Below are 10,829 nucleotides of genomic sequence, written 5' to 3'. Positions count from 1 at the left end.
TTGAGCCCAGGAGTTTGAGGCTGCAATAAGCTGTGATGGCACCACTGCACTCCAGCCTGGGTGACAGTGAGACTGTCTCTGAGAAAGAAAAAGAAAGAAAGAAAGAAAAGAAAAAAGAAAAGAAAAGAAAGGAAAGGAAAGGAAAGGAAAGGAAAAGAAAAGAAAAGAAAAGAGGATCTGCCATTTGCAATAATTTAGTTGAACCTAGAGTAGAAAGGTGGTTACCAGGTGTTAGGAAGGAGTGAGAAATAGGGATATGTAAGTCAAAGGGTCAAAGGGTGCAGTCAAAGGGCGGGGCACAGTGGCTCATGCCTGTAATCTCAGCACTTTGGGAGGCCAAGGTTGGTGGATCTCAGGTGATCTGAAGTCAGGAGTTCAAGACCAGGCTGGCCAACATGGTGAAACTCCATCTCTACTAAAAATACAAAAATTATCCAGGCGTGGTGGTGCATACCTATAATCCCAGCTACTCAGGAGGCTGAGGCAGGAGAATCACCTGAACCTGGAAGCGGAGGTTGCAGTGAGCCAAGATCGTCCCACTGCACTCCAGTCTGGGCGACAGAGCAAGACTTTGTCTCAAAAAAACAAGAGTACAAAGAGTGAATAAATCTGAAAAGCTAATGTGCAACATGAGTACTGTAGCTAATATACAAAAGCTTGCTAAGAGAATAGATTTTAGGTACTCTTACCACAACAGAGAGAGAGAGACAGAAAGGAAGAGGGAAGAAAGGAAGGAGGAAGGAAAGGGAGGAAAGAAAGGCAGGTTTCTCTCTCTCTCTTTCTTGTGCGCTGTGCCCAACATCTCAGTCACATGAAATTGCCTGTTTTTCTGCCTTCACCAGGATGCTTTTTGACAAAAAGCCCTTTAAAGGCAGAGACTGATCCTCCTTCATTCACCAGCACAGTGTCTGCAATGCACTAAATGGGCAAGAAAATGAACTTCTTTCCTCTAAGCAGTGATTTGCAGATGAGGAGTAGAGCCTGCACGTGTGTGTGCGTGTGTGGGTTTGGGTTTGGCTAGAACAGTGACAAGCGCCTGCAGGTTGTGGATTACAGACCACCCATCTCACTCCTGTTGAAAACAGTCTCAAAATGTTTTGGCCAAAAGACACACGTATTGGTATCAGTTCCCATCGTACTAGACATACTAGAGAAGAAAGTGCCGAAGGGTGAGCATAAATGACGAAAACAAGAGATTCCAACATAGTGTTTCTCTCTCTCTCTCTCTTTCTCTCTCTCTCCATCTCTCCCTCTCCATCTCTTATTTCTGCTCTGGATGAGACAGATGGGCTCTCCCCAAATGTGGAAAGAAACAGCCAACAGAAACACTGAGCTCATGTCTTCCTGACTTCACAGAAAAAAGTCATCTTGTCTTGATCCTAATTTTGTCCTTTAGAAGGGTTCTCTTACGGCTTGGGTCACTTATCCCCTCACCCCCCGTCCCCCACTGCATTTCTTGTGCAGAGCACTTAGTAGGCCGCTCAGTAGGAAAATTCATGTTCTTTAATTCAGCAAAAGTAATATCGTTTGTCTTGAGATTTTGTGGGTTTTTTGTTTGTTTGTTCGTTTTGTTTGTGTTTTTGTTTTTGAGAGGCAGTCTCTCTCTGTTGCCCATGCTGGAGTGCGATGGCACGATCTCGGCTCACTGCAACCTCCACCTGCCGGGTTCCACACATCCTCTTCCCTCAGGCCGCAAGTAGCTGGGACTACAGGCATGCGCCACCGCACCTAGCTAATTTTTGTATTTTTAGTAGAGACTGCGTTTCTCCATGTTGGCCAGGCTGGTCTCAAACTCCTGACCTCAGCCTCCCAAAGTGCTTACAGTTGTGAGCCACCCTGCCCGGCCTGTCTTGGTTTTTTGAACTTTAAATAATCTCCCTGTCCTCTTGTTGTCTCTGTTATCTCACTCTGATATAATTATTGATGGATCTTCTAATTTGCTTATTCTGTTTGCTGCTACTCCTGTCTCAGTGTCCTGCTTCGGGGGAGATTTTTTTCAATGTCACCCTTCATATTTAGTTTTACGGCTGTGCCATCTTTGTTTTAATATCCAGGAGGCTCTTTCTTGTTCTCTGAATGTTAACTGTTTTATCACTCTCATTCTTACATGCATCTTGACTCTCACCTTTTCTGAGGATACTAATAGTAAGCAGTTTGTTTTCAACAATTTCTTCTGTTTCCTTCAAGTTACTCTTGTTTGGACTCTGTGTTTCATCTTAGAGCCTTGGCCTCTGATGCTTAGTGATCCCTGGCTATTCATATTTAGACATAAAACACTAAATGTTTCTTGTAAGTTCTCAGTGCCAGTGGGCTTCAAAATAGGGTCACCGTGAGCGTTAATTTTATGTGTCAACATGACTGGACTACAGGATACACAGACATTTGATCAAACATTGTTCTTAGTGTTTTTGGATGAGTTTAACGTTTAAATCAATAAACCGAGTAAAGCAAATTGCCCCCTCTGGAATGTGATGGGCCTTATCCAATCTCAGGCCTGAACAGAAAAAAAGACCGACCCTCCTGCAAGTAAGAGAGAACATCCCCTGCCTGAGAAGGAGTTCAGAACAGGGACGTTGTCTTAATTTTTTCCTGCCTTGAGACTCAAACTGAAATATTGGCTCTTCTTGGGTCCCCACCTGACAGTTTTGGACTGGAACAACACCGTTGGCTCTCCTGGTTCTCAAGCCTTCAGACTCAGACTGGAGTTACATTGTTGGCTCTGCTGGATCTCCAGCTTGCTAAATGAGGATCTCAGGACTTGTCAGCCTCCATAATTTCATGATCCAATTCCTTATAACAAATATCTTTTTATAGATACATTTTTGTTTTTTATTATTATTTTTTTTTTGGTTTTGTTTCTCTGGAGAACACAGGCTAATACAGATTTTGGTGCCAAGCATGCTTCTAAAGGAACAATGTTTTAAGGTGGAGTTTTCTAAATGATTTCTGGGATATTTGCAATTTTCTCTAACTAGATTTAAAGATGCTCATGACTCTATTTCCAGAAGTAAAGAGTGCACTGATAGTCCATGGCATGCTCTGGCAATAGAGATATGCAAACTATCACAATTGGCTACTTCTAATCAACTACTTACAAGAAGCAAAGCTATATGTAACTGCATATACGATACTTTAGAACATTTTTGTCAAAATAATGAGTATTGTGAGATTGGCCGATGGCTCTTAATGTGGCTGGACAAACTGGTGAGGGTGGGATAGAATGAGTCCAGAGATTTGGATTTGCAGCTCATACACCACATAAATGACCTAAGAGCTTCTCTGTATGCTGTGAAAGAGACCCTTATCTCCCACAGCAGAACTGAGATTGCTGAAAATCAAACCCAGAATCTCAACCTGCAACTCACTGGATTACAACACAAATTAACTCCCAGCACCACAAGGTGTCTACTGTTAAAGTGAGGACACTTATGGAGAAGGCATGAATCCTGCAAGTTGGAATGGGGACATGAGGGAAGACATTGAATGGGGACATTGAGCCCCTACATTCTGACGAGTCTTCTTTGGAGTCTTCTTTGAGTGGAAACAGCCTCTCTACCCCCAGTGGAAGCAGCAGCTTCCATACCCCATCTGAGAGAGTTAATCCTGCATGGCCTGAGGAAACTAATGACCTCCCTGAGGCAGTTGTCACACAAGACAATGCTGATTCTTTTCAGGACCCGTCCCATCATTCTTCTTTGCTTCTAGACCTATAACTAGACTAAAGTGCCAATAGGCCCCTACAGATGAGGCACAAAATGTGATCCAAGAGTTGGTATTCTATACTGCAAAAGAACTACTTTAGTTTTCTAACTTATACAAATAGAAATCTGGGAACATATGTTGGAGTGATATTAAGGATGTAGGATAATGGTGGAAGGAGTGTGAAGTTGAATCAGGTCAAATTTATTGATACGGACTCACAAAGCAGAGAGTCTGAATTTAATGTTGTGTCTTGGGAAATTAGGGCTCTAATAGTTCATTTGGTCGAGTGGCTGAAATGTGGACCAGAAGGTGACCCGTAGTGAGCAAGTGGGAAATGCCAGATCTGCCTTGGTTTTACAAAGAGGAAGGGATTCAAAGGTGTAAGGAGATTCGAATGTTATAGTAAATTTGTCATTTAAGACCTGCCCACCCACCAAAACATATACCTTTCACCGCTGTTGTGAGAAATAAATTTGTGAGGGGAGCCCAGCATCCTTGAAGAGCTCTGTGATTGCTCTTCTCTGTGGCCCAGACCTGACAGTGGGAGCCACAGCGCTAACTGGAAAATCTAAGTGGAATAGGCATAGTTAGATTCCAGGGTGGCAGGAGCCAAGGGGCAGCACTCAACCACCAGAGGCAAGATGGTAATGGTTACCGTACAGGGTCCAGGCAGCAATCAGAATGGTTTGACTTGCACAGACCTATGGCATTGGCTCAATGAAGATGATGCTTCTGGAATTGAGTAGATAATAGGCCTACTAGATTCTTACTTGACCTTATAAACAGAAAAGTTCTAAGTCAAGTGAACAAAAGCCTAACCTGAATCATAATAAGAGCATGGCCCCTCAAACAATTTCCAGCCTTGAGCCAGTTTACAGACCCAGAATCCTTGAATGAAAGGGAGGCCAGGTCCCCTAGAGGAAGAATCCAAGTATACTGCAAAAAAAAAAAAAAAAAAAGTTTTTGTTTGTTTTTGAGATAGGGTCTCGCTCTGTCACCCAGGCTGGAGTACAATGACATGATCACAGCTCACTGCAGCCTCGACTTCCTGGGCTCAAGCGATCCTCCCACCTCAGCCTACTGAGTAGCTGGTACCACAGGCACATGTCATCACACCTGGCTAATTTTTTTATTTCTGTTTTTGTAGAGACAAGTTCTCCCTATGTTGTCCAGGCTAGTCTTGAAATTCTGGACTCAAGTGATCCTCCTGCCTCAGCCTCCCAGAGTGCTGGGATTACAGGCATGGGCCATTGCTCCTGGCCTACAAAAAATTGTAACATTAATCTTTTTTCCAGTCTTACCCAAAGGGACATACAGCTTTTTCCCAGGGCAATTGTGCACTGAGAAGAAGGAAATAATCAAATATTTTAGGGACTACTGAATACTAATTCCACAATACCCAAAATGTCACTGTGACCCACCAGTCAAAATAGATCAGGTGAAGGTCAGATAATCAATGTAGTTTTAGCTCAAGTCCATTTCACAGGGAGCCCATTAGGTCTCTGAATCTATCCTGCAATTATTTCCCCAGTTCCAGAATGCATAATTGAAATAGATGTACACATCAGCTGGCAGAATTCCCACATTGGTTCTATCTACCTCTGGAAAGAGTGCTATGATGGTGAGAAAGGCCAAGTTGAGTTCATTAGAACTGCCTCTACCTAGGAAAATAGTAACCAAAAGAAATACTGCATTCCTGGAAGGATTTCTGAGATTAGTACCACTATCAAGGACTTGAAAGGATGCAGAAGTGGTATTCCCGCCACATTCCCATTCAACTCACCTATTTGGGCTGGGCAAAAGAAAGATGAATCTCAGAGAGTGACAGTGAATTATCATATACTTAACCAAGCAGTGATTCCTATTGTAGCTGCTTTACCCGATGTAGTTTCATTGCTTGAACAAATCAACACGTATCTTGGAACCTGGTATGCAGCTATTGATCCAACAAACGCTTTTATTCTCCATACTTGTCAATAAGGACCACCTGAAGCAGTTTGCTTTCAGTTTGCTGACAAGACCAGAAATGTACTTTCACTGTTCTATCTCAGGAGTATATCAAGACTCTCCAGCCCTGTCATAATTTTGTTTGCAGGGATCATGATCTTCTTTCCCTTCTGCAAGATACCATACTTGCTTTAGACAGCTCAGGCTGCCATAACAAAATACCATAGACTGGGTGACTCAAGTAGGGGAAATTTATTTCTCACTCTTCTGGAGTCAGGGTAATACAAGATCAAGATGCCGGCTGATTTGACTCCCAGTAGGGTCTCACTATGGCCTCACATGGCCTTTCCTTGGTGCATTCATGAAGACAGAGAGAGGAGAACTCATCTTCCTCTTCTTATTAGGGTGTTAATCCCATCATGAGGGCCCAACCCTCATGACCTCTCCTAACCCGAATTAACGTCCAAAGGCCCCATCTCCAAATATCATCACATCGGGGTGCTGATTAGGTTGCAATATGTGAATTTGTGGGGTGCACAGTCAACAACACTGTTTCAGGCATTGAAGACATTATGCTGATTGGACTACCAGCCAAAAAGTTGCAACTACCCTAGACTTATTAGTAAGACAGCTGTGTGTCAGAGATTGGGAAATAAATTTGACAAAAATTCAGGAGGCTTCTATGTCAGTGAAATTTCTAGGGGTCCAGAGGCATGGGGGCATGTCTAGATATCCTTTCTAAAGTGAAGGTTAACTTATTGTACGTGGTAAGTTGTTGTAGGCCCAGCCTACAACCCAAAAAGAGGCACAGTGCCCAATGGGTTTCTTTAAATTTTGAAGGCAACGTATTCCTCATTTGGTTTATTGCTCCAGCCCATTTACCGAGTGGCCCAAAAAGCTGCTGGTTTTGAGTGGGATCCAGAACAAGGGGAGGTTCTGCAACAGGCTGCTGTACCAGCTGTTCTGCCACTGGATCAGGCCATGTGACCCAGCAGATGTGATGGTGCCTGGAGTGTCTGCAGCAGATGTGGGTGCTGTTTGGAGCCTTTGGCAGGCCTCTGCCAGTGAATCGCAGTGCAGGCCCTTGGGATTTGAAGCAATGCCCTGCCATTCTCTGCCGATAATTACCCTCCTTTTGAAAAACAGCTCTTAACCTGCTCATGAGCCATAGTAGAGACTGAATTACTAACCATGGGCCACCAAGTTGCCATGTGACCTGAGCTACCATCATGAACTGGGTGTTATCTAATACATCAGGCCATAAAGTTGGGTGTGCTGCTGATGTGGTTTCATTGCTTCAATAAACTAACACATATCTTGGAACCTGCTATGCAGCTATTGATCCAGCGAATGCTTTTTTCTCCATACCTGTCAATAAGGACCACCTGAAGTCACGTATATACCGCCATCAAATGGGAGTGGTATATATGTAACTAAGTCCTCACAAGTCCAGAAGGCACAAGTAAGTTACATGAAAAAGAGGCCCAAATGCCTGTGGTCCCCCTTCCTACTATAAGATACTGTCTTTCTCTCTCAGCCTGCACCTATGGCCTCATAGAGTATCCAGTGACTAGTTGACAGAGGAAGAGAAAACTTTGACCTACTGTTTACAGGTGGTTCTCCTGATAGCCAGGTATTGCCTGAAAACGGATAGCTGCAACACTATAGCCCTTCCATGAGACATCCCTGGAAGGACAGTGGTGAAGGAAAGCTCTCCCAGGAAGCATAACTTTGGGCAGTGTACTTGGCTGTGCACTTTGCTTGGAAGGAGAAAGAGCCAGACTTGTGATTATATATTTATTCATGGGTTGTGGCCAACGATTTGGCTGAATGGCCAGGAAATTGGTAGGAATATGATTGGAAAATTTGTGTCAAGGAAATTTGGGGAAGAGATATGTGGACAGATCTCTCTGAATGAGCAAAGAATGTAAAGATATTTATGTCCCATATGAATGTTCACCAAAGGGTGACCTCAGCAGAGGGTAATAATAAGGTAGATACGATGACCCATTCTGTGGATACCAGTCAGTCACTTTCCCTAGCCCAGTGGGCTCTTGAACAAAGTGTCCATGATGGTAAGGATGGGGGGTAACACATGGGATCCGCAACAAGAACTTCCACTTACCAAGGGCAGTGTGGCTGCAGGCGACTGCTGAGTGCTCCATTTTCTAGCAGCAGAGACTAATACTGAGCCCCCAATACGACATCAATCCCCAGGTAATCAGCTAGCAGGTTGGTGGCAGATTGGTTACATTGTACCCCTTCCATCACGGAAGGGGCAGAGTTTTATTCTTTTTCAAAAAAATAGAGGTAGGGTCTTCCTCTGTTGCCCAGGCTGATCTTGAACTTAGGAGTTCAAGGACTCAAGGGATCCTTCCACCTCAGCCTCCAAAAGTGCTGGGATTACAGGCATAAGCCACCTTACCTGGCTGAGGGTTTTATTCTTACTAGACAGAAGCTTACTCTGGATACAGATTTGCCTTCCTGCATGGAATGCTTCTGCCATGACTTCACTCCATGAACTTACAGAATGAATTATCCACCATCATGGTATTCCACACAGCATTACTTCTCATCAAGGAACTCACTTCTCAGCAAATGAAGTATGCAGTGGACCCAAGCTCATGGAATTCAGCATTCTGAGGCAGCTCCCTTGCCAGAACAGTAGAATGGCCTTTTGAAGACTCAGGTCCTTTGCCAGTTGGTGGCAATACTCTGCAGGCCAGGGGCAAGGTTCTCCAGAAGGCTATATATGTTCTGAATCAGCATCCAATATATGTTGCTATTTCTTCCATAGCCAGGTTTCATGGGTCCACGAATCAAGAGATGGAGATGGGAGTGGCACCACTCACTATTACCCCTAGTAACCTACTAGCAAAGTTTTTGTTTCCAATTCCAGAGACCATATGATCTAAAGGTCTAGAGGTCTTGATTCCAAAGGAGGGAATGCTTCCAGCAGAAGACACAACAATTCCACTGAACTGGAAATTAAGATGCCCACCCAGCCACTTTGGGCTCCTCATGCCTCTGAATCAACAAGCAAACAGGGAGTTACTGTTTTGGTTACAGTGAATAATCCTGACAACCACAAGGAAATTGGACTGCTACTCCACAATGGATGTAAGGGAGAGTATGTCTGGAATATAGCAGATTCCTTAGGGCATCTCTTAGTGTTTAAGGTGATGCCTCTTCATCACATATCCTGTGATTAAGGTCAACAGGAAGATACAACGACCCAATCCAGGCAGTTTTTCTAATGGTTCAGACCCTTCAGAAAAAAAGGTCCTGGCCACCCACCAGGTAACGTACCATGACCAGCTAAGGTGCTTGCTGAAGGTAAAAGGAAATACAAAATGTGAGTACTGAAAGAAGGTTGTTATAAATACCAGCTAGGATCACATGACCAGCTACAAAAACAAGGACTGTAATTGCCATGAGTATTTCCTCCTTATTTTGTTATGAATATGTGTGTATACAATAAAGCAAATACCTTTGTTTTCTTCCCTCTCTTATTTCCTTGTCATGTAACATAAGACATATTGACTTTCTGTCATAGTGTTTATGTATTGTTGATTTTACATCATCGAGTTTAAGTTATATGAAGGAGAAAAGTAAACATCACTCAAGGACTTTACCTCCTCTCTAGGAAGGGATTGGTGCATACTGAGTTGTACATGTCATAGTTGTATTATGTTAAACAGAATTATGACCTTGTTATTGTCTTCGTTTGGAGGTTAAATATGGCTTAATGAGATGCACATAGGAATCAAGTTAACAAAGGATGGACTCGTGATGGTTAACTTTATTTGTTGACTTGCCTGGGCCACAGGTGCACAGATATTTGATGAAACATTATTCTGAGTATTTCTATAAGATAAACACATGTATTAATCTTCTGGGGCCAGGCGCAGTGGCTCACGCCTATAAACTCAGCACTTTGGGAGGTTGATGTGGATGGATCACCTGAGGTTTTGAGAGGAGCCTGGCCAACCTGGTAAAACCTCATCTCTACTAAAAATAGAAAAATTACCCAGGTGTGGTGGCGTGTGCCTGTAGTTGCAGCTACTCGGGAGGCTGAGGCAGGAGAATCGCTTGAACCCAGGAGGCTGAGGTTGCAGTGAGAGGAGATCACGCCCCTGCACTCCAGCCTGGGCTCCAGAGCGAGACTCCATCTCAAAAAAAAAAAAAAGACTATCTCATGGACAACTTATGGGCGTGAGGTCTCTTTTGGGGGTGATGAAATATTCTAAAATTGATTATGGTTATGGATGTGCATACCGAAAACCATTGAATTGTGCGCTTTAAATAAGTGAATTGTATGATATATAAGTTACATATTGTATGACATATGTTACATATTGTATGATATATAAGTTACATATCTATAAACCTATTATTTTTTTAAAAAGACTTCATGGAGCTATAGTCTTTGACAGTATCAAGGATCGAAGCTATATATAAGTTCAAATATGGATCATGAATTGAGAGATAGATGAATGAATCTGTAAGAAAATAAATATTCAATATATGTTTTAAAATTCATCATAATTCCCAAGAAAAGAACAATTAAGCATTTCTATAGGTTTTTGTGATGTAATTCAGGACAAATATTTAGGTTTGAAAGTGTGAAGTCATAAAAGATAAATCAATTCAGGTGAGGCAATTTCATGCAATCCATCTTTTTAAAAATATAAAATTTAGAGGGCTTAAGTAAGTTCACTTTAGATGTTTGTCACTTGAACAGCTGTCAAAATAGCATTTTGCAGTGGATATTTTTTGGTAAACTTTATTGAAGGATGTTTTCAGATATTTCTGTGGATGCCAGCTGTTAGGTTTAGGGGAAAAGCATCTTGTAATTTGGGGACATGTCAAAGCCAGAAGCTGCATTCAGTTTATATTTCTGCATCAATTAAATTGCAGCCAGGAAGTAGAAAAGTGTCCAGGAAAATTTCAATCAGGTACCAGAAATCCACAAGGATAGTGTTGTTCAGCAACCACTTTGTGGATACAATGAGGGGAAATGACCCACTAGACGAACAACATCTGGAGCTACCCAAATGCATTACTCCATATCTGGTCAGTTTTAATGTCATGAGAGTGATGACACCATCATTTTAAAATACATTTCCGTTTAAGTGCCAAACAGAGTTGCAAACAGTATAATTCTGTGTGGCATGGAA

This window comes from Colobus angolensis, unplaced genomic scaffold (genome assembly GCF_000951035.1).
Source record: "Colobus angolensis palliatus isolate OR3802 unplaced genomic scaffold, Cang.pa_1.0 Scaffold221, whole genome shotgun sequence".
In the NCBI taxonomy this organism is placed as follows: domain Eukaryota; kingdom Metazoa; phylum Chordata; class Mammalia; order Primates; family Cercopithecidae; genus Colobus; species Colobus angolensis.
Note: the sequence above shows the minus strand (reverse complement) of the source record.